Source organism: Canis lupus, chromosome 5 (assembly GCF_003254725.2).
Source record: "Canis lupus dingo isolate Sandy chromosome 5, ASM325472v2, whole genome shotgun sequence".
NCBI lineage: Eukaryota > Metazoa > Chordata > Mammalia > Carnivora > Canidae > Canis > Canis lupus.
Window position 1 is genome coordinate 65,956,455 of NC_064247.1, and position 23,588 is coordinate 65,980,042.

Here is a 23,588-nt window from a genome sequence, read left to right on the forward strand (position 1 = left end):
GCTTTATTCTGGCTGAATTGTGGCTTGGGTAAAAGCAATAGCTATGATGTCCAAATGTATCAGGTTGGAGTCATCAGCCCAGCTCCCTACACGGTTTGTGACTCTGGGTAAGGCACCTCTTCTGTCTGGTCCTCACTTTTCTTATCTGGAAAATGGAGATAAAAATACCTCCCTTGGAGGGTTGCCTGGAGGATTAGCGAGATCGTATGCCCACTGTGCTTGGGGAGGCAGAATCAAGGCAGATATTAGGTCATTTTACTCTCAACAGCCCAACATTTCCCTGAAGGGTAAATGGGGAAGAAACATCTTGATGAGCTTTTAACCAAACATGTAAGGAAACGTGGTTGAGAGCCTCCTTATGGAGCAAGTTCTTTCAAGCATTGCTAGCCTGGGTGGAGAAGCTCCCCCGGAGGAGAAATTTGAAGCCTCTCTAATGCTATTTGGGGCTACAACTGAAGATGGCATGGATGAATGAGAGCAATAACTAACATCTGCTGGGCACTTTCTAGTAACACTTTAATTCTGTTACTTCACAGAATCCTAACAGTGACCAGATGAGAGGTGTGACTTCAGAGACCACACTCTTCCTTGCTGCTTTGGTGCCAGCTGACTTTGCAGGAACACTGTCCAAACTGCATATGATTTGACTTCGCTAGGGATGGATAGTAGGGCCATTATTTTTTTTAATATATTTTTTAATTTAATTAATTAATTAATTAATTAATTAATTAATTTATGATAGTCACATAGAGAGAAAGAGAGGCAGAGACACAGGCAGAGAGAAGCAGGCTCCATGTACCGGGAGCCCGACGTGGGAATCGATCCCGGGTCTCCAGGATCGCGCCCTGGGCCAAAGGCAGGCGCCAAACCGCTGCGCCACCCAGGGATTAGTAGGGCCATTATATGCTGTTCCTTAAATGGTGCACTGCCCAACCCTAGGGGTTCCATTCACATCACAGATATCATAGTTATGGATGCTTGCTATCGTAATTTTTGGGCAGATGCTAGTAAAGTGACTTGTTCCAGCAAAAATGACCATTTTCTGATGGATTGAAGAAGGTTGAAGAAGGGGCATACTTTTCTAATTCACACCAATGTTCTATATGGAATGGTAGTAGCACAATTATTGGTTGGGAGGGAATCCACATTCTAATGGGGAAGCTGGGATCATTATATTTTCTGTACATCTGGTAGCAAAGTATCTACAATCAAGTGTGACCTTGTTGGCGGGCATCCACAAGAGGCAGGAAGCATGGTGATTAAGAGGAGGGATCACTGCCAGTTGGCCTGGGTTCATATTCCAGCTCTGCCACCTATTCACTGTATGTTTTTGAGCAACTTGCTTAAACTCTCTGTGCCTTAGTTTTCATATCTGTACAATAGTGACAATGACAGTAGCCATCCCATGAGTCTTAAATGAGTTAGTATATGTAAAGCATCTAGAACAGCACCTGGCCTGCAGTGTTAGCTGATTTTATTAAAATGGCTGAAAGGTGGTTTTGAGAACATGAACTGACCCTAGTTTCCATAGAGTGCCCATCACTCTTTGGTGGCTCATGACTAGTAAGTTCCTGCATTTTCATGGAAAAGGTGGGTCTACAGCTGAGGTGGCCATCAGGAGAAGGCCAAGATGTTTAGCTTGTGCCCTTTATTCAAAAGAGGGTTGATTCAGTCCAACCTGGGCCCTGCCACCATGGCCTAACAGTGTCGACTGCACATTTTTACTACCTAGATTTTGTTTTAATTTTGTAGATGGAATTTCATAAAGGGTTTTATATATTCTATAGTGATCATTAAGTTTGCAGTATTTAAAAATAGATGTGTAAAAGATACACAGTACAGGCTATAAAACACCCTCAAATGGCATTAAAATTGGAATGAATCCATTCATTTGGGTTTCAGCTGAATTTATCTTGTATTTTTTTTTTTTTTAATATCCAAAGAGCTGTAGAAATAAGTTATTGAGTAGGAAGTTGGCCAGGCCAGCACTCTGTACCATGTGGGCACTTGTGAGCACTGGCAAAGCCTTCGGAATTTGATCCTGATTGAAATGTAGTCATTTCTCCACCTGCAAAAACAGTTTTCTCCAGCAAACCTGGGGATGGGGAGAGGGTTTATTCACTCCTACCCTCTCCAGCATGGATCTTTCACTTTCCATTAGGCTCAATGCCCCCACATAGATGCTTTCATGATGGAACCCTTGGAAAATATTCAGTATGTTTGTTTGTGTTTCTAAACTTAAAAAAAGTGTTTACCCTGCTATTTCTCATCAGTCTATGATTAAATGAGCCATGTGGAATTGAATTCAGCATATTTGGGGTCTTGCAGAACCTCTGGGATCTGGTAGGTCTTAACAAACTCTGTGAAATCTATAGATGAATATATATTGGCTGGTGCATTTAGAAGGTGGACTTCCAGATGTCAGATTGAAGACACATGGTGGAGGCCACAGCATGACAGGCATGAGCCAGGACCTAAAGAGGCAGGACAGCAGGCTTGATGCCAAGCCTGGCATCAGTGCCATTATTTCCCAGCCATGGGACAATAAACAGGTCTCATAACCTCTCTGAGTTTAGCTTTCTCATCTGCAAAATGGGAACAATGATCTTACCCTATGCCTTTGAAGGTCTCCATAAGAATTAAATGAGTGCATCTGAATCTTTGGGGTAAATCCCCAGCAGTGCAATTGCTGGGTCGTAGGGCAGGTCTATTTTTAACTCTTTGAGGAACCTCCACACAGTTTTCCAGAGTGGCTGCACCAGTTCACATTCCCACCAACAGTGTAAGAGGGTTCCCTTTTCTCTGCATCCTCTTCAACATTTGTGGTTTCCTGCCTTGTTAAATTTCCCCATTCTCACTGGTGTGAGGTGGTATCTCATTGTGGTTTTGATTTATATTTCCCTGATGGCAAGTGATGCGGAGCATTTTCTCATGTGCATGTTGGCCATGTCTATGTCTTCCTCTGTGAGATTTCTCTTCATGTCTTTTGCCCAATTTCATGATTGGATTGTTTGTTTCTTTGGTGTTGAGTTTAATAAGTTCTTTATAGATCTTGGAAACTAGCCCTTTATCTGATATGTCATTTGCAAATATCTTCTCCCATTCTGTAGGTTGTCTTTGAGTTTTGTTGACTGTATCCTTTGCTGTGCAAAAGCTTCTTATCTTGATGAAGTCCCAATATTTCATTTTTGCTATTGTTTCTTTTGCCTTCGTGGATGTATCTTGCAAGAAGTTACTGTGGCCGAGTTCAAAAAGGGTGTTGCCTGTGTTCTCCTCTAGGATTTTGATGGAATCTTGTCTCACATTTAGATCTTTCATCCATTTTGAGTTTATCTTTGTGTATGGTGAAAGAGAGTGGTCTAGTTTCATTCTTCTGCATGTGGATGTCCAATTTTCCCAGCACCCCATTTATTGAAGAGAAACCCCGGGACACCTGCACCCCGATGTTTATAGCAGCAATGTCCACAATAGCCAAACTGTGGAAGGATCCTCGGTGTCCATCGAAAGATGAATGGATAAAGAAGATGTGGTTTATGTATACAATGGAATATTACTCAGCCATTAGAAACGACAAATACCCACCATTTGCTTCAATGTGGATGGAACTGGAGGGTATTATGCTGAGTGAAGTAAGTCAATCGGAGAAGAACAAATTATATGTTCTCATTCATTTGGGGAATATAAATAATAGTGAAAGGGAATATAAGGGAAGGGAGAAGAAATGTGTGGGAAATATCAGAAAGGGAGACAGAACATAAAGATTCCTAACTCTGGGAAACGAACTAGGGGTGGTGGAAGGGGAGGAGGGCGGGGGGTGAGGGTGAATGGGTGACGGGCACTGAGGGGGGCACTTGACGGGATGAGCACCGGGTGTTATTCTGTATGTTGGTAAATTGAACACCAATAAAAAATAAATTTATTATAAAAAAAGAATTAAATGAGTGAATGCAGGTAGAATGTAAGATTAAATGTGCATGATCAGCATTCAATACACATTAGTTGTTGATACTAATGATGATATAATGGTGATATTGATGGTGATGATTGTGGTAATGGTGATGATGATGATGGTGGTGATGGTGGTGACAGTGATGATGGTGATATAGATGATGATGGTGATGAGGACAGTGATGATGGTGATGGTGGTGGTAATGGTGATGATGATAGTGATGGTGATGATAATGATACAGTGATGATGATGATGGTAATTAATGATGGTGATGATGATTATAATGATGATCATGGTGATAGTGATGATGATGATGGTGATGGTGATAGTGATGATGGTGATGACAATAAGCATTCTTTGCTGGTATGGATACTTTGAATAGATGATTGTTTTCTAGGATGATTTGAAGGAACTAAGCAACTCTTAGATGTTCGCTTATCACTGAAGTCCCACCATTGGTGAGTTGTTCATTGGAATTCAGGCTTGAACCTTCTCCAGCATCCCCAAATTTATAATTTTTCCTTTATGATCTGTGTCTTTACCTGTTGGTAAGAAATCCTCAAAATTCATAAAGCTGTTTTCCTATATTTTATTCTAAACATTTTAATATTTGAGTTTTCATATTTAACTATTTAGCACATCTGGAATTTACTTTGCCTATGAGACATTGCAGGGATTTCATCTTTGTTAGTCTGTAATGTAATGGAATTCTTACATTGCTGCATCTCTAAGAAATCCTTTAGTTCCTCTTTGTTGGTCAGAGTGATTTTCAGGGCATTAGATCTCTTTAACTCTCTGGGAGATGTACATGGCAGCAAGTAAGTTAGGAATTTGTCATTTGATTTTAAGCTAAGAGAGTGTTTTCATAAATATGTCATTATTCAAGTCCACCATTAGGATATTCATCAGTTCATCCATCTATCCTTCCTTTCATCCATCTTTCCATCCATCCATCCATCCATCCATCCACCCATCCATCCATCCATCCATCTACTCATCTATTCATTCTAAGCTGCTTGCAAGTTGGTATGCTTTTTCAGTCTGAATATGTGTCCTTTTTTGATTTTGGAAAAACTTTAGGTGTTATTTTATGTAAAATTACTTCTCTCTCTTTCTGTTTTCGTCTTTAAGAACATGATTAAATATTTGATGAAGCTACTCTTTCTGTCTTCTAGGTCTCTGAGCTCCCCTTCTTGGTTTCCAGTTCTTAGCATTCTATGTGATCTTTCAGACTTTTCTTCTAATTTACTAGTTTTCTTCTTTTTTTAAAATATTTTTAAAATTTATTCATGAGAGACACAGAGAGAGGCAGAAACATAGGCAGAGGAAGAGGCAGGCTCCCTGCAAGGAGCCCTATGTGAGACTTGATCCTGGTTCCCAGGATCACGCCCTGAGCCAAAGTCAGATGCTCAACCACTGAGCCACTCAGGCGTCCCCTAGTTTTCTTCTTCACTGAGTCTAATCTACTAGGCTAGCAGAACAGGGCTGGTCTCATGTGGGCTGACTAGATGAGTCATAAATGAAAGACTTCAGTGCAAACGAGAGTTTGGAGCCAGATACGAAAGAGAGGGAAGCCACACCCATTTCTTGGAGTCCTGGAGAGAGAGAGGGTGGGACAGGGATTCCCTGTCACACGTGTGATGTGACCTGAGCCAATTCCACTTGAGGCATCTGGTTACCCTGGTATTTTACTGGATTGTATGATATTTGATTTAGTGTTAATATTCAGTGTTTATTTTTTATTTCCAACTCTTTGTGATTTTCATGGGAAAAATTTTTAAATGCTGGTTTTAGAACATTTATGTGTTTGAGTAGTGGGTTGTCCTTGGAAAACATATTGACGAAAGCACCTGGCTTGGATTCCAAACTGTGGGAACTCAGCATCAGAGATGTTTTGGGAACAAGGATTCCTGCTATTGTGTACCCATTTGTGCCCTAAGACCTTACCCATGTGCCCTCGTGTAGAAAAGGCATAGGACTTCTGGGCTCTGCTGTGTGACTTCTTTGGGTAACTCCAACTCACTGAACCTCAGTTTTCTCATCTGTAGACTGAGGAAACTAATTGAGCTTTGACTACCTTTCAGGAGTATACTGAGGATCACATGATATAATAGATGTGAATATGCATTGCAAACTTGTGAGCTGTTTTGGATGCTTTTAAGTTAAGTGTAGGTGAACTTTGGGGAGCCTTCTCTCTATTCAGGGGCTTGTGTTTGTGCTGGCTAGCACATTTTAATCCCAAATGGCCAGTGGAGGGGAGCCTCGGATGCTGGTGGGATTTGAAACTCCTTCAAGGGTTCTGTGTACTTAGTAAGTTATAGGTTGGCTTTTATTATGCAATGGCTATGATAAACTCTATTTCTTTTTGGGCTCTTCACACAGGTTCATCATTCATTACATGGGCTGGGCCTGTGTGATAGTATGCAAAATCTCAGGGTGTCATCATGTTGGAGACTGGGAAAGATGCCTTACAAGTTACATAATCTGATCCTTTAGTTCCACAGTAAATAATTATAATGATAACAGCTTCCATTTGCTGGGTGCCCAGTGCTAGTTACTTTACATATGTTAGGTACAAAAGTAGATACTATTATGTTTTGGAAATGTCAATGAGAAGAGACTTTTTGCGGGTCACAAAGTTTGGAAGTGGCAGACTTGGGAGTGAGATCCATGTTCTCCGAACCCAAAGTCCATGTTTCCTTTAGACATGCTAAAGGGTGGTTTAGAGCTGGTTTTTTGTTTCATCCAGCCTACCAATCAACTAACCAACCAACTGATGAACAACTTTCTACCCAACCTATAACAAACAACTAATAATTAGTTAATCAAGTAACCATCCACACATCCATCTAATCAACCATCCAACCACTATTAATGACTACTCACCCAACCAATATCAAGCAGCCAATAGGTAATAGGTAATCAACTAATCATCCAACCAAACAACTAACCAACTAGTTAGTGAATGGTTATCCACTCAACCAGTAACCACCAATTACTAATCAGTGAATCAGCCAACCAACCAATCAGCTAATCAACAACCAGCCCCTGTCTAAACAACAATGTGCATTGCTATCAGTCATCTGAAGGAGATAGCATGTTGTTCTATCCTCAGAGAACTGCTGGTCCATGGGAAAGTGAGGATCACATTACATTCCAATGATTTGTTCAGCATCTGCCTCTCCATCTGGATTGGAACTTGGCTAGGATGGGGATATGCCTTGGTCCTCCTTGTGTCCCTGGAGCCCAGTGCAGAAGCAGCACGTCACTGGCTGGGAGGGGGGCATTCAGTAAATAGTGTGCACTGCCCCCCCCACTCCCCAGCATGGACAACTCCAAACACTGTGGAATGAATGGAGGAGACTCAGTCAGATGTGGCTCTGGGGCATCACACCCATCTCAGAGGGTTTATGTGAAAGGATGGTTAGATGATCCTCTGGACAGGGAACCCCCTGGGTGTAGCAGAAGGAATACTTGCAGGGATGCTGCCTCCTGCTGAGTGCTCTCACTGGGCTCCATTCTGGACTGGAGCATGCCATGGCTGAGAGAGCCCTGGATCAGGGTCAGGGGTCTGGGCATAGCTGAGCCACGAATACCTTGGGTGGCCTTGAAAGGTGGGCCTCAGTCACCCTCCCTCCACCCCCACTCCTCATTTTATGGGCAAGGCCACCGAGGCCCTGAGACCCGAGTCTATCCTTCTCTAAGCCCCTTCCAGCTCTGGCATTTCCAGTCTTTTCTGGCTCCTCATTAACAGAGTATTTTCCTTTTCCAGTCCACATTCTAGCTTCCTCCCGTGGGCCCTGACCCCTGCAGCAGGGGAGTGGGCACCGTGTGAAGCTCTCCGAATCGCACGCGAGGAACCTTGCCCTGTCTCCCAGGGAAGGGGCCAGAGGCTAATTGGCAGGCCCGCTGCATCCTGTATCAGCCCCGCAGACGTGTGCCCTGGGCCCGGGAGCCGAGCGCTGCCGGGAAACGCGCACTCGATTCCTCCGTATCTGTTACAGGCCCCGCGGTTCACCGTCTGCTCGGAAATTGGGTAAGTGTTTTCTTACCCAAACTTGAGTAACCGCCGTTGAAATGTATGGTTGGAAAGTCTTGGCTCTCAGAGCAGACCACACAGTGACTTGCCCAGTGAAACTCAATGCCCGGGGCTTACTCGGATTTTACCTAAGACATCAGTGCAGGAAGAAACGGGTTTGGGGGGCTGAGTGTCTTTCTGTCCTTTTCTAAGGGGGTTCGCTAATTGGAGGAAGGCTGAGGGGTATGGGTATTGCTCTGCTCCTAGCCTGGGCCTGCCTCCTGGCATAGGGGTGGGAGCATGAGGAGGAACCCCAGGAGCCTCTGGGCCTTGGAGGCGGCCCCGATGGAGGGTTCCAGCCCATGTTCTGTGCCGCATTCTGGCAGCCTGCTCCACAGCCAGTGCGGGCCCGGCTCAATCAGCCTCTCTCACCCGCACAGGCCAAGAAAAAGCTGTAAAGTCAGAAGGAACACTGGCATCTGTTCCATGCCTCAGAACAGAGCAGATATTGTCCTGGCCTTCCCGCTCTCTGCGGCCCTCCTTGTTGACCACACAAATGGTTCCAATCAGTTTCCAGGGGCTCTCTGTGCTGCTTTAGGATGTTTGCTCCTTGCATTCTCGGGTCAATCACCCTCCAACCTTGAATGTCACCTCTCCACCCACCCTCTTTGGCTGACACCAAGGGGAAGTTTAAGTGTGAATTGGATGTGTGTGTGTGTGTGTGTGTGTGTGTATGTACAAGCACACCCACCTTCTGGGTGGGACTCTTGATAGTTTCAGTTTCTGTGCACTCAAGTGCTTTATGGAACAGCCACCACGCTTGCCTGAGGAGACGCCCAGGGAAAAGCTATGGGGTCTCTGGACTATGCGTGGAATGATGATGCAGATGGTTCTTCCCTTGGAAGATGGGAAACATGATCCAGCACCCACAGGACCACGTCTCACCACTCTGGTGACTTACCTGTTACAAGGCTGTGCCTGCCTTTCTACCCTGTCTGCCTGTTCCAGGATCTTGGAGCTGTTTCTGTCTGAAACTCCAGTTTGAGGCTGACAATGTCTGCCATTCAACCTCTGCAGAGGACACAGGGCCTGAAAGCCACCAGGGATTTAGGATGTTTTTCTCCTTCATCAGAGAGTGTGGAGTCTAAAGGCCTTTTGTGCCAAGTCTCCAGTGAGCAGGTTAATAAAGTAGGAAGGGTGAGGGTCTTGTCACTGCAGAACAAAGTTGGATTTGTTGATACAGCAGCAACCTGGACTCAGAAGTCAAGTCCCGCAACAGAGGACTGGTCTCCCCACCCCCACGCCTGCAGAAAGAGCTGTCTGTGCGAGAAAACAATCATTCTCAGTGAAACTTTATAGATACGAGGCTTGAGTCTGATTTGTTTTGTCGAGCCATGGAAATAAGTCTGGAGAGCTCCTCTTGAGGGGCACATGGAGCCGAGACTTGCGGCAAGCTGACTGGCTGCCAGGCACAGACTAAAGACCTCCGTGTTAATGTCTTTTTCTGGTCTTTAAGGCTTTTCTTTTCTGTTGAGGAAAGCCATGGGGAACTCTGATTTCCCACAGTGTGTTCAGCCAGGAGGGTGTTGGGGCATCAGAGGCCCCCTCCCTCCTGCCTCCATCCTCAGCCCCACTGCTCTGGGTCTGAGAACTGAGGGCTTCAGATATGGGCTCTATATCTGCCCTGTCTGGCAGATGTGCCCATGACCCCAGCCTTGTGGTTGTATGATTGGGGAGGCAAGGTCAAAGTTCTCCACTGCCTCTGTCACAGGATGGGGTCTCTGCAACTAGATCCTGGCACAGAGTTTGAGCAAGATTGGGTAGAAGAAGTCAAATTTGGATTCAGCCTCACAAAGCCTAGGCCAGTGTGTGGGCTGCTTGCAATGAAGACAGCCCATCAGTGTCCAGGCCCTATTGGCTTGGGCCAGGCATCCTTGTGTGGCTGGGACTGTCCCCGAAGGGCAGACAGCCAGTGGACATGCTCCCTGCCGCTGGTGTCCAGAACAGAATTTCATTCTGGGCTAGCATGTCCCAGTGGCGCCCTAGGACCCCAGGGATTCTGCAGAGGTGCTGAAGAAGGGCCTGTGCATGCTTTCAATATTGAAACTATGTCTTTCTAACTGAAATCCAGGCACAACCCAAAGCTGTCCTTGTCTTGGATTAGACCTGAAGGGTCTAGGATGGTGGGTGTGCAGAAGGTAGGTCCCAAAGTTCTGTAGCTGTGGGACTTGGAGCCTGTCACTGAGCCACTCTCTCCTTGACCAAATTCTGACCTCTTTTCCAATGAGGCTCTATGCTTGGGCATGTCCTCAAGAGCACACTTTTAGCAAGAACCCTGCTAAGTCAGTTAAGCCAGTATCCCCCACCCTGGGCATCTGATTGCCCCCGATAGATGACCAAATGCTTCAGCCCCATTATCCCCTGGGGGTGGACTCTGACCTCCTGGCCTGCCTTCCGTAAACATCCTATCAGTTTAGCCAGACCTGCCCCCCTGATGTTCCCTCCTATTACTTTCCCAGCCACTGACCCACCTGCTTCTTGGCTGTAAATTCTCCCTTTTTCTTGCTGAATTCAAAGTGGATACCAGTCTCTGCACACCAATAACCTCACTGCGTGTACCCTACACCTATTGTGATGGTCCTGAGAAGTCTGCCTTAACCATTTTAACAAAGGGCCTGGATGCCTGTTCCTTGACATCCAACTCCTCATCGCCCCCCCCCCCCCCACCATCACCATCCTCTTCATCACTCCGTCTCACTATCACCATGGTCATGGGAAGATGGATCAGGCTACTTCTGTGGTGGTGGGTGGAGTGGCGGAGGATGATGAAGTCCCAACTTACTCTGACAAGAGCTGTCTCACGCTTGGAAGTAACAGTTGGTCCCAAGCCTGGAGTGGCTGGGCAGATGGCATCAATGAGTGGAATTTGGGGGCAGCCCCGGTGGCTCAGTGGTTTGGTGCTGCCTTCAGTCTAGGGCATAATTCTGGAGACCTGGGATTAAGTCCCATGTCAGGCTCCTTGCATGGAGCCTACTTCTCCTTCTGCCTGTGTCTCTGCCTCTCTCTCTCTCTCTGTGTCTCTCAAGAATAAATAAATAAAATCTTTATAAAAATGAGTGGAATTTGGGGTATAAAGAGACAGGGCCTGTGAGACTATGATGAACTGCCTAAAGATAATGAAATCCAAAGTTTTGCAAAACAAGACAATGGCCAACATGAGGGGTACATCCAGCCCAAGGGCCCCCAGTTTGGCCTGGATGATTGTTTTCCTCAGATTCGGGGAGCTTCCTATTCCTGGAGAGGGAGACATAGAATGGCCATTTGTCAGGGGTAGAGAGGCCACAGGCCCTTGTGGGGAGGCTGTGGTTTTGGAATTGGGCACATTTGAGTTTGAGTCACAGACGTGCACCTTTGACTGTGTTGCTTAGCTTTTCAGAGCCCCAGTCCCCTTCTCCAAAGAGAGCAGGGGCCATTCCCTGACTCCCCGACCCCCCAGGCTGTAGTCAGTGCTTGCACAGGTAAGGCGCACTCACTGTGGCCTTGCTGTGGTCCTGGCTGGTTTAAGAGGGTGAGCTGCTGAGAGCAGGGGAAGTGTCTGCAGCCTTTGTCCTGCTGTTCACTCCACACACACCACACACCAGCATAAGCTTACACACTCACACGTCAGTGCATGTACACCCTCACACACTCTCAAACACTCATGCACACGATTACCCCCCCACATTTACTCACCACAGGCACTCTTACACATCCATATGCACACCCTGACACACACACCACACACTCTCACAACTCGCTCTCACATACACTCTCTCTCCAACACCACTGCCTGATCCCTGAAACACCCCCTAGATCATCTTTACTTGTGATCTGGGAAATAATTTCCTTCCTCCTCCAGAAGATGCCTCATGATATCAGTTGAGAGGAATGAACTCAACCCAGTGGCTCTTGGGGGCCAAACTCTGACCCGACGGCTTGCTGGCTCTGGGCCCTTCTTAGGAAGCAGACCCACCCAGCATACCTTGCCTGTAGGCCACCCAGTTTCTCCCTCCCCTGCAGGAAGCCTGTGGGTGGGCTCCCTCCCCTTGGGCTGCCGGACTGGTGGTCCTCCCGGTCACTGTTAACCCTTTCTTGTGATGGGAGAGCCAAGGCAGGGGTGTCTTCTCTCATCCAAGGCTTCAGAGGACCCCAGCCTCTCTCCTGGGGGCTGGGTGAGGGATGCAGTTTCTGTAGCTCTGCCTGGGTCTCCTGTAGGAAGCAGTCAGCACAGTAAACTTGCATGCTGTATTGCCAGCCCTCAGTATATACAAATGAATAGATCTTTTCCCCAACTGAGGAGGCTGCTCCACACCTGGACCTCCCAAATTCTTAGGCATAAAGGGCTCATCTGCTGATTTTACCCACTCTGCATCCATGTCTCCTTTGTTCCTTCCTTCTCCCTCCTGGTCCATCTGGTTCTGGTGAGCACGAGACACAGGTCCATCCTTTCTGACCACAGTGATTGATTGGAGGTGTCCTGTGATCCAGACAAATCCAGTGAGAGCCCTTGATAGGGTCTTTGGCTGGAACACAGTAAAAGAGATGCCTCTTTGTCCTGTGAGGATTTGAATGTGAGAATTTGAATACCCTCATGCAAGATCCTACCCAAAATTAAACTGGTGCAAAGATAAGAAGCAGAAGGAAGAAGAGAGTCCAGGACCTGGAGATACTGTCTAAGTCTTTGGTCCATATTAACAGCAACACAGAGTCTCATGTAGCCAGGACAAACAGTTAATTCCTTGGTAGGGTGTGCACCAGCTTGAAGTAGGCCTTTGTAATCTATAACCTGAACTCTTAATTAATACAGGTTGCAGACTGAGGGACGCTTACAAATCTGCTTAAAATTGCTTAGAAAGTCAGATTTAAATCTAGAACTTTATAATAATAGCAACAAATTCACAATAGCTGGCATTCATGGAGGGCTTTATCATATGCCAGAAATTATGCAAAGGGTTTTAAACATTTTTCTGGGGATCCCTGGGTGGCTCAGTGGTTTAGCTCTTGCCTTCAGCCCAGGGCGTGATCCTGGAGTCCCGGGATCGAGTCCCACATCGGACTCCCTGCATGGAGCCTGCTTCTTCCTCTGCCTGTGTCTCTGCCTCTCTCTCTCTCTCTCTCTGTGTGTGTCTCTCATGAATAAATAAATAAAATCTTAAATTTTTTTTTTCTGGAATAAATCATTAAAACTCTCCTGTGATGTATACCCTGCTCCCATCTCTGTCATTGTCATCAGTGTCATGATTGCCATCATCATAACTTTTATGAGCCTAATGTTTGTGTTTTTACCTCTAAATTCATATGTTGAAGCCCAAATCTGCAGTGTATGCTATTAGGAGGTGGGAAGAAATTAGGGTTGGATGAGGTCATGAGTGTGAGGCCTCCATAATGGGATCAGTGTCCTTAAAAGAAGATGAAGAGACAAGAACTCTCTCTTTCTCTACCAGGTGAGGACACACAAGAAGGCAGGTATCTGCAGGCCAGGAAGAGGGTCCTTAGCAACAACCTGACCTGCTGCACCCTGATCTCAGATTTCCCTGCCTCCAGAACCATGAGAAATAAATGTCTGTTGTTTAAGTATTTTGTTATAGCAGCCCAAACTGTCTGAGACTGTCACCATCTCCATCATTATAAAAAACCTCATCATTACCATCGTCATCACCACCATCACTCCCATCATTCCCATCACCGCCATCACCACCACCATCATCACTGTCATTACCACCATCACCACAATTATCACCACCATCACCACCATCATCACCACCATCATCATCACCATCACCGTCATCATCATCATCATCACCACTACCATCACCACCATCATCATCTCCATGAATTAAGCTTTGCATATTCCCATAAGCATGCATTGTATTTAGCTTGGTGACATCTCTTCACATTAGAGAAGGTAGTGGGAGTGAGTTGATACTCTGAAGTTAGGCTGCCCAGATTCATGTATTAGGTATTAGCTGTGTCCCCTGGACAAATGGTTTGGCCTCCCCGGGCCTTGGTGTCCTTATCCTTGTAGTGAGAATACAACAGGATCCTAGTCCATGTGTAGACATTGACTTTCACAATTATGAAGTGAGGTGTGCACAACTGTGCCTTTCCTTATTTCTTCTGTCTAATCAAACTTATTTCTTGAGATTCCATTTCCACTGAGTGCAGGAATATCCAATCTGCCAATTCCAAGGAACTGAGTCACATCTGAATTAAGACTCTGGGCTTGGCGAGTCAGTTTCCTCTGCAGCCCTCATCCTTCCCTTACCCCCAGGGAGCATCTAAGTTCCTGCCAGAGCTTATGTGTCCTCCCAGCATAAGGGGTGAGTACCTGGTCCATGTGTTCTTTGTCATTGTATGTTTTTCCTAAATATAACTGCTGAGTATTTAAAAAATTGAAGTGACAGCATTCTGATAACCCAAAATTAACCACTTTGAATTGTTCAATTCTGTGGGATTTAGTATGTTCACAGTGTTATCCTACTGTCACCTCTGTTTAGTCCCCAAACATTTTTGTCACTCCAAGAGGAGATCTAATAACCTCTAAGTAGTCACTCTAGCCTCCTCCCCCAGGCTCTGGCAATCACCAGTCTGCTTTCTGTCTCTTTGGATTCACTGATTCTGGACATTTTATAGAAATGGAATCATGTGGTTACTTGTGACTAGCTCCTGTCATTTACCATAATATCCTTTAGGCTCATCTGCATTTTATGTATTTATTTTTATTATTATTATTTTTAAAGATTTTATTTATTATTGAGACACACACACACACACACACACACAGAGAGAGAGAGAGAGAGAGAGAGACAGGCAGAGGGAGAAGCAGGCTCCATGCAGGGAGCCTGACATGGGACTCAATCCCGGGTCTCCAGGATCACGCCCTGGGCTGAAGGTGGCACTAAACCTCTGAGCCACCCAGGCTGCCCTCGTCTGCATTTTAGCATGGCTTAGTACTCCATTGCTTTTTATGACTGATTAATGTTCCATTGTATAGCTAAACCACATATTACGCATCCATTTTTATGCTAATGGACAGTTGGCCTGCTGCCACCTTTTAGCTACTGTGAACAATGCACCTGTGAACATTCGTGCACAGCTTTTCACTTATCCAAAATGCTAAGAAGCGATCATGTACAACTTTTTGTTGCATTTTGTTTTGTTTTGTTTTGTTGTTGTTGTTATATTACTAGAAGTGAATTACTGGGTTATTTGGTACTTCTCTGTTTAACTTTTTGAGGGACTGCCAAACTTTTCCATAGTTACTGAGTCATATTACATTCCCATGAGCAACGCATAAGGGTTCCGATTTCTCCGTATCTTCTGAGGTCATTTTGCATACTCTATTTTGTAACCATTTTAAATCCATATATCTATACTCTATTGATTTCCTTAAGCCTTACTTAGTGTGTGAACTCCTTGGGTTGCTGAATACAGTTGTGCAGGTTGTGTACTGCACAATCCTAGGCACCATTCACATAATAGTAAGTGGAGATTTGCATATTATATAAATATAATAATATTTATAGATTATATAAAGTGGTAGCAAAGTGTCTTGGGGAATTAGGTGTCTTTTACAGATTTGCACAGGGATGGCATGTGAGGTAGCTCTGGTGCTATGCAGCTAGACTCCCTAAATCCGTAACTCCATCTCTCCGACTCCAGCTGGCCTGGAGCCTGCATCCTTAGCCACCACTTCATCTTGCTGGTCCAATACTCCCATGGTGATGACTATAATCGTACATTTTCTCCATATTTCCTTTAGAACTTGGTTCATAGCTCTGATTAAAGTTTGAGAGAGGTTCCATCTTAATAGCTTTTCTTAAAGAAGAAATGTTTAAAAAATATTATTAGCCTCTCTCTAATTCCCCTGCAAAGGGAAAGCTGGACATCCCAGGAGAACCACCACATCCTCGGACATGACCTAATTGGACTGTCTCAACAACCTTGCAGGCAGGAAGGGATTTTTGTGTTCATTTTGCAGACTAGGAAATGAGGCTCAAATGGTGAAGTGGCTTGCTTAAAGCCCCCCAGTGAGAAATCTAGTCATAAGTAACATTTACTGAGTGCCTACTGTGTGCAAGGTGCTGTTGTAAGCATTGGTCTCCCCTTAGTTATTTCCGCAGTGAGAACTCTCTCCACTTTACTTATGGGGCCCATTAAGGCACTGAGAGTGTAGCACCAGGAGTCTAGATGATACAGAGCAGGAACTCTGTTCTCACAGCTCGCATGCCGGCTGGTAGATCACTCTTGGGAGGGTGGATGTTGAGACACCATGGAGAGGCTCAGTCTGATTTTGAGTGCTAAGCTGAGTGTCCAAATATATTTTAAGCTCAAACATGGAACCCCAGGCTTAGTGCCTGTATTGAAAGAATGATGAGAGCTGATTCTCAAGTGTTTGGTGAACATAATGGACCTGGAGGGAGGGGTGCATGTGATCTGACTGATGAACTGGGGCTCTTACTGGTTCTGAATTTTGTGGCAACGTTGTCCCTTTTTATTTCCTAGCAAGACTGTACTCTGCCAATCTTGCAGAATGCAGCATTCTGAATCTTATGGTCTGGGGATTTTTACACAAAACTCCTGCTCTTGGTTTCCAAGGGAGGGTTGGATGGGTCTCTTCAGGGTCTACCTAGTGAGACCAGCTTAGGGATGCAGGGTTTGCTCCCACTGGCTCTCCCCCGACCCTTGAAGCAGCCCAGAAGTTAGAGATGAGGCCTTTCTCCAGCCAGAATGCAGTGAGAAGGCACTGGATAGTGGGCACTGGTGCATGGAGCACAGTTGACGCCAGGGTGCCACCCTGATGAGGCTCACCTCTTGTCTGGAACAGGACAGTCAGGAAGGAGACAGAGCTGGGTTGGGAGTGATGGATGCCTGGTGGGAGCTGACAGTACACTGTGATACCAAGTGACAGGGGTGGGGGCTTGCTTTGGTTGGGAAAGGTGTGTCTGAGGAGACAGCACTTGGAAGAAAACTTCTGGGATGGGAAGGAACCAGCCATAGGGCAGGCTGGAAGGAGCATTCCCAGAAGAGGGAATAGAATGTGCAAAACATTGTGATATGGGAAAGAGCGTGACCTGTTACCCCCTTCACACATCAGGAAACAGGCCCAGAGAGTACGATGGTGAGGTCTATGCTTGGACTCAGGTTTTGTGTTTCTGAATCTAGGGCATTTTTGCCGGTGGTCTGGATTGCAGGTGTTAAGGCCCACATGCAACCCCACTGATGGTTACAGACCACTCCACACAGGGCACCAAGAAAGGGAAGGGGCTTCTTGGTCAGAACGAGCATCCTTTCTCACAGATGGGACACAACTGCTGAGGGTATTTGTACATGAGTGGTTTTCAGCTCATTGCAGAAAATGGCATTGTGCCCAAGGATTTGGGGACGCTGCCCTATCAATGAGGGGAGCAGTTGCTTCCAACTGGATGTCACTGTCTTTTCTGACCACTTGAGCAGTGGTTAATTGGGGGTGGCACCACCCTGAGGGTTGTTTGGACTTCCACAGGGATGGGTGTTTTTGGCTGTCATAGTGCCTGGGAGGAGCTAATGCGTTTAGGGATTGGGGCCAGGAATGCAAAATGTCCTGCTGTGGGAGGCAACTCTGCACAGTTGAGAACCGTCCCACCCACAATCGTGGGGGTGCTTGATGAGAGACAGTTCGTTGGAGATTTTACCCACAACATCGGCCTCTGCAGCACATGTCTGCTGCGGACTTGGTGGCTCAGAGCCTGCCTCCAGGGGTTTGACAGTGCCCTGGCTGAGAACTCACAGCCTCCGGGGGGAGGGCAACCACCAGCCCTCTGGTCAGGCTCAGATTTCCCGTCTCTGATAGAACTTCTCCCTTATTGGCTTTGCTTGGGTTTCTCCTCCATGCTGTTAAGATTCCTCAGGCTCTGTAATTATTACCTCATTCGAGGTTCAGGACTAAATTGACTGAACAGGAGAATTACGGTTATGCAATTTCCAGCAAATATGAATTTTCTCTATTTTGCACAGGGAGGATGGTTCCTCCTTCCCTGGATCGATGAGGAGGCAAAGTCATACTGCTCTGAGTTGGAGTCACATGGTCTCGGGACATTTTTCTTCATCAGCATAGAGTCTAAGGTGGAGGGCTACAGAGGTCTGACACTGATCACTTTTCCCTACATTATTATCTAAAATATTAATAATTTAAATAAACAATAAATTTTAATAAGTTAATAAGAAATTAACATACATTTTGAGTGCTAAGCTGAGTGTCCAAACATATTTTAAGCTCAAGCATGGAGCCCCAGGCTTGGCTTGGCTGTATTGAGAGCATGATTAGAGCTGATTCTCATGGATTTTCTTTTTTTCATCTTCTGTGAATGTTACACACATGTAGCTTTTTCAGCATCATTGCCCTCTGGATAGGGAAGCGCCGTGTTGCTTCAGAACCCTCCTTCATGCTATCCCTACACAGTCATGCCTTTCCTCGTCGCTAGCCCCTGCAAACTCCTGATCAGCTCCTCCTCACAATCACTTTGTCTCCTGCAGATTCTCGTACCAGTGGAATCATAGAGCAAGTAACCGTTAGAGCATGACTTCTTTCACTCAACATCCTGCCTTTGAGATCTAATCAAGTTGTTGTGTATGTCAGTGTATGCTTTTTCCTTTGTGAGTAGTACTCCATTGTTTCAATGCACCACAGTTTGTCCATTCAGCAAGTCGAGAATACTTGGGTTATTTCCAGTTTGTGTGGATTATGAATAAAGTGCCTGTGAACATTTGTGTGTTTCTGCATGAATATATGTCTTTATTACTCTTGGGTAAAATACGAGCAGTGAGATTGCTGCGTCATCTATGGTAGGGGAATGTTTCATTTGTTAAGAAACTGCCCAAGTGTTTTCTGGCATGGCTGTACCACTTCATAGTCCCACCAGCAGTGGGCAAGAGCTCCTGCTTCTTCACATCCTCACCAGCACTTGACATTGTCTGTATTTTAAATTTTAACTGTTTTGGTGAGTATGTAGTGGTACCTCATCTCAGTCTTGATTTGCATATTCCTAATGGGTAATGATGCTAGATATCTTATCACGTGTTTATCCATCATCATGTACCCTCTTTTGTGAAGTATTGTTAAAGTCTTTAAAAAAATAAAGTCTTTTTATTCATTTTGAATAAGGTTATTTATTTTCATTCTTATTGAGTTTAAAAAATATGTCTATTTGGAATAACATGGATGGAGCTAGAGTTTGATGCTAAGTGAACTAAGTCAGGCAGAGAACAACAAATACTATATAATTTCACTCATACTGGAATTTAAGAAACAAAACAAATGAGAGAGAGAGAGAGAGAGAAACCAAGAAACAGACTCTTAACTACAGCAAACACAGTGCAGGTCACCAGAGGATAGGAGGTATGGGGGAAGGGGGAACAGGTATTGGGGATGGAGGAGAGCATGTGTTGTGAGGAGCGCTGGGTGATGTTCAGAAGTTGCTGAATCACTACCTACACCTGAAATTAATACCACACTATATGTTAACTAACTATAATTTAAAGACTTAAAATTCAACTTGAGCATAATTGATATATAATGAGTCGCATACATTTATATCCTACAATCTGATGTTTTGACATGACACATCCATCTGTGAAACCATCACCACAGTCAAAATAAAGTTCATGACATCGGCTCCCCAGCCCTGGCTTCCTAGTATCCTTTGTTATCCCTTACTCTCCCTCTACCTCATTTTTAGGCAACTACTGACCTGCCTTCCCTCACGTATCACTGTGCGTTTAGTTCCTCCTTCTATATTAATGTGCTCATTTTCTTTGACTGGCTTACATCACTCAGCGGGATTATTCAAGATTGGTGCATGTCCAGGTCACTGAGTAGTGCTCCAGCGTGCGGATTCCAACATGTTGTTCCTCTGCTCATGAATATTTGGGTTGTCTTCAGCTGGGGGCTGTGACAGGGAAAGCTACTGTTGCCATTTGTGTATATGCCCTGTGCAGATGTACGTTTTCCTTTCTCTCAGGGAATACCCAGGACTCGTACAGTGTATCATATGGTAGATTAATGTTTATTTTTTAAGAAAGCACCAAACTGTTCCTTGAAGAACTTGCCTTGTTCTGTGTCTCCACCAGCAGTGTAGTGGGGATTCCAGTTTCTCCGCATCCTCACAACACTTGGTGTGGTCACACCTTCTATGTTAGCCATAATGGAAATGGGGACCATTTTCATTCTTTCTTTACAATGTGTATGCCTTATATTGCTCTGTCTTGTTTGGTCACACTGGCTGATGATTAGGATGATACTTAATACAAGTGTTGAGAGTAGATAGACATTTTTGGATTATTTTCTATTGTAGGAAGAGTGTCCAGTCTTTAGATCCCCTTTATCAGATTGAAGAAGTTCTCTCGTATTTCTGGTTTGCAGAGTTTTTTTAAAAAAATTGGGAATGGATATTGAATTTCATCAAAAGATATGCCTGTGTTGATTCATGTGATCATGGGATTTTTCTTCATCAGGCTATTAATGAAGTAGGTTATGTTGATTTTTGACCAGTGAACCAGCCTTGCATTCCTGGGGTAAACTCCACTAGGTTCTAGTATATTGGTTCTTCTGTATATTGAAAGCTTCAATTTTCTAGTAGTTTGTTAAGGATTTTTGTGTCTCTGATGAAGGATATTGGTCTGTAGTTTTTTTCTTGATTTACTTCCTCTGTCTTCGGTTTGATATCAGGGTAATACTGGTCTCATACAATTAATTGGTAAGTGTTTTCTCCTCCTCTGTTTTCTGGAAGAAATTGTGTAGAATGGTGCTAATGTTAGGTAGACTTATCAGGGAGACTACCTGCACCTGGAAACTTCTTTTTTGAAAGGTCTTAAGCCATGAATTAAAATTTTAAAATAGTCTTAAAAACATCCATGTTATTTATTTCCTCTTGGGTGAGTTCTGGTAGTTTCTAGTTTTTGTGAAATTTTTCCTTATCATCTAAATTTCTTAATTTATGGGCATAGAGTTTTTAATAGTATTCCTTTATTATACCTTTGATGTCTGAGTGTCTGCAGTGATGTACTTTCTGGTGTCCCTGATGTTAGTAATTTACGTCCCCTCTCTGTGTTTTCTTGTCACTCTCGCTAGGGTTTCGTAAATTTTATTATTTTAAAGAGCCATCTTTTCATTTTATTGATATTCTCTATTATTTTTTCTCTTCAATTTCATGGATTTCTGTTCTTTATTTATTTTCTGCTTTTTTTGATGCATTTTGTTCTTATTTTTCTAGTTTCTAACAATGGAAACTTACATCCTTGGTTTAAGCCCTCTCTTCACTAACACAGGCATTGGAGGATACACATGCCTCTCCCAGCATTGCATTAGCACAATTCCACAAAGCACCATCACATCATACTGTCATTCTCATCCAATTAAAACTGTTTATTGATTTCTCTTGAGAGTTCCTCTTTGACCCATGGATTATTTAGAAATGTGTTAGTTTCCATGTTTTGGGGATGTATTCCTGTTAATGTTCTGTAATTGATTTCCAGTTTAATTTTATTATTATCAGAGAATGTACTGTGTGTGATTTCAGTTCTTTCGTGTTTATTAAGGTTTGTTTTATGAGCCAGGAAATGGCTGTCTACCTTTGGGTTCTGATCTGCATGCACTGGAAAAGAAAGTTCATTTTGCTGTTGGTGTTTTATAAATTAGGCCCCGCTGCTGGATGCTGGTGTTGTGTTTTATATCCTTGTTGATTTCTGGTTCGTGGGTTCCCTTGCACAGAGAGAGGACTGTTGACTTTTTCCACTATCATTGTGGATTTGTTTGTTTCTCCTTTCAGTTCTGTCAGGCTTTGCTTCATTGTTTTCCTAGAAGTAGCATGTTGTTACTCCCTGGCTGCTTTCAAGATCTGTACTTTGCCTTTGGTGTTGAGCATTCAATTATATTATATCTAGCTGTGGGTTTCTTTGAATTTATCCTTTTTAGGATTTACTGATCTTCAATCTGTAAGTTTTGCTTTTTGACAAATGTGAGCTTTCAGCAGCTGTTCCTCAGATATTTTTCTGCTCTGTGTTCTTTCTCTCCTCCTGGGATTCCTAGGACATGCACGTGAGACTTTCTGGCACAGGTCCTGAGTTCTTGCTCATTTGGGGTTTTATCTGTATTAAAATTTTTATTTCCTTTTCTTTTTTTTTTTTTAATTTTTTTTTTAATTTTATTTATTTATGATAGTCACATAGAGAGAGAGAGAGAGGCAGAGACACAGGCAGAGGCAGAAGCAGGCTCCATGCACCGGGAGCCTGATGTGGGATTCGATCCGGGGTTTCCAGGATCGCGCCCTGGGCCAAAGGCAGGCGCCAAACCGCTGCGCCACCCAGGGATCCCTATTTCCTTTTCTTTTTGTTGTTCAGATTGGATGATTTCTAATCATCTGTCTTCATGTTTAATGACTCATTCCTCTGTTATCTCAGTTCTATTATTGAACCCATCCAGTGAGTTTTAACACTTTGGTTATTGTACTTTTGAGTTGTAAAATGTCAGTTGGGCTCTTTAAATCTTTCTTTTTTGAGACTTCCTATCTTTCCATTCACATGAAGAGTGTTTAACCCTTACTTTGTGGATCCTTTTTTACAGTAGTTGCTCCAAAGTCTCTTTCTGATCATTCTAACATCTGTGTCATCTTGGTGTGGGGGCCTGACCCTTGCCTTTGCTGCTAGAAGTTGAGATATTCCTGTTTCCTTGTGCTGAGTAATTTCATCTGTATCCATGATGACATTCTGAATATTACATTGTGGAGTGTTAGGTCCTGTTTGAATGGCACAAAAGATTTTGCCAGTTTTGTTTATCAGGCGGTCGACCTGGTTGGGTTTAGGCAGCAAGTTCCCACCAGCCTCCGTGAGCTACGGTTCTCATAGAAGGTCAGTTTCCAAAGCCTCTGCCTTGCTAGTCAAAGCTGCCCTCAGTGTGCACCACCCAGTGGCCAGTCTGGGACCAGGGGAATGATCATACTGTGTTCAGTTCTCAGAGTCTTAGGCATGTCAGATACATATACCTGCATGCAGCTTAGAGATAGGCCCAGGAGCTCATGAGCATGTTTCAGGTGAACCCAATGTCCCTTTCCCAACCTCCCCTCACTGTGTGACCTAGTATCTTTCAGTGCTCAGGGCTCCCTATGGGTGCTCCATTCAGAGAGCTGGGACTTTAGTTACCCTGCTGTGCAATACACTGTTCATAACAGTGCCTGGGTTCAGGCCAGGAGGCAGGAGGACGAAGAGATAAAAAGTGCTTGGGATGCATCCCATCTCTTGGAACTATAGCTTTTCTGATCAGTGAGGAAGGTTCTGCACCCTGTGAAGTTCTAGGGTCTCATAGGTTACTGTGGTGGCTGCTGTCTTTCCTAAGCCATGGGGCTGTCTGAGAACTCAGAAGAGAACAGAAGAACAACAGGATTCTCCCACTCTCTTCCTCTTCTCCTGGAGCCCTGGTGCTCCCCTACCCTCTGAGCCTGGAGTCCTGATGCTCCTCCACCCTCTGAGCCTGGAGTGCTGATGCTCCCTCACCCTCTGAACCTGGAGTGCTGGTTCTCCCCCACCCTTTGAGCCTGGAGTGCTGATGCT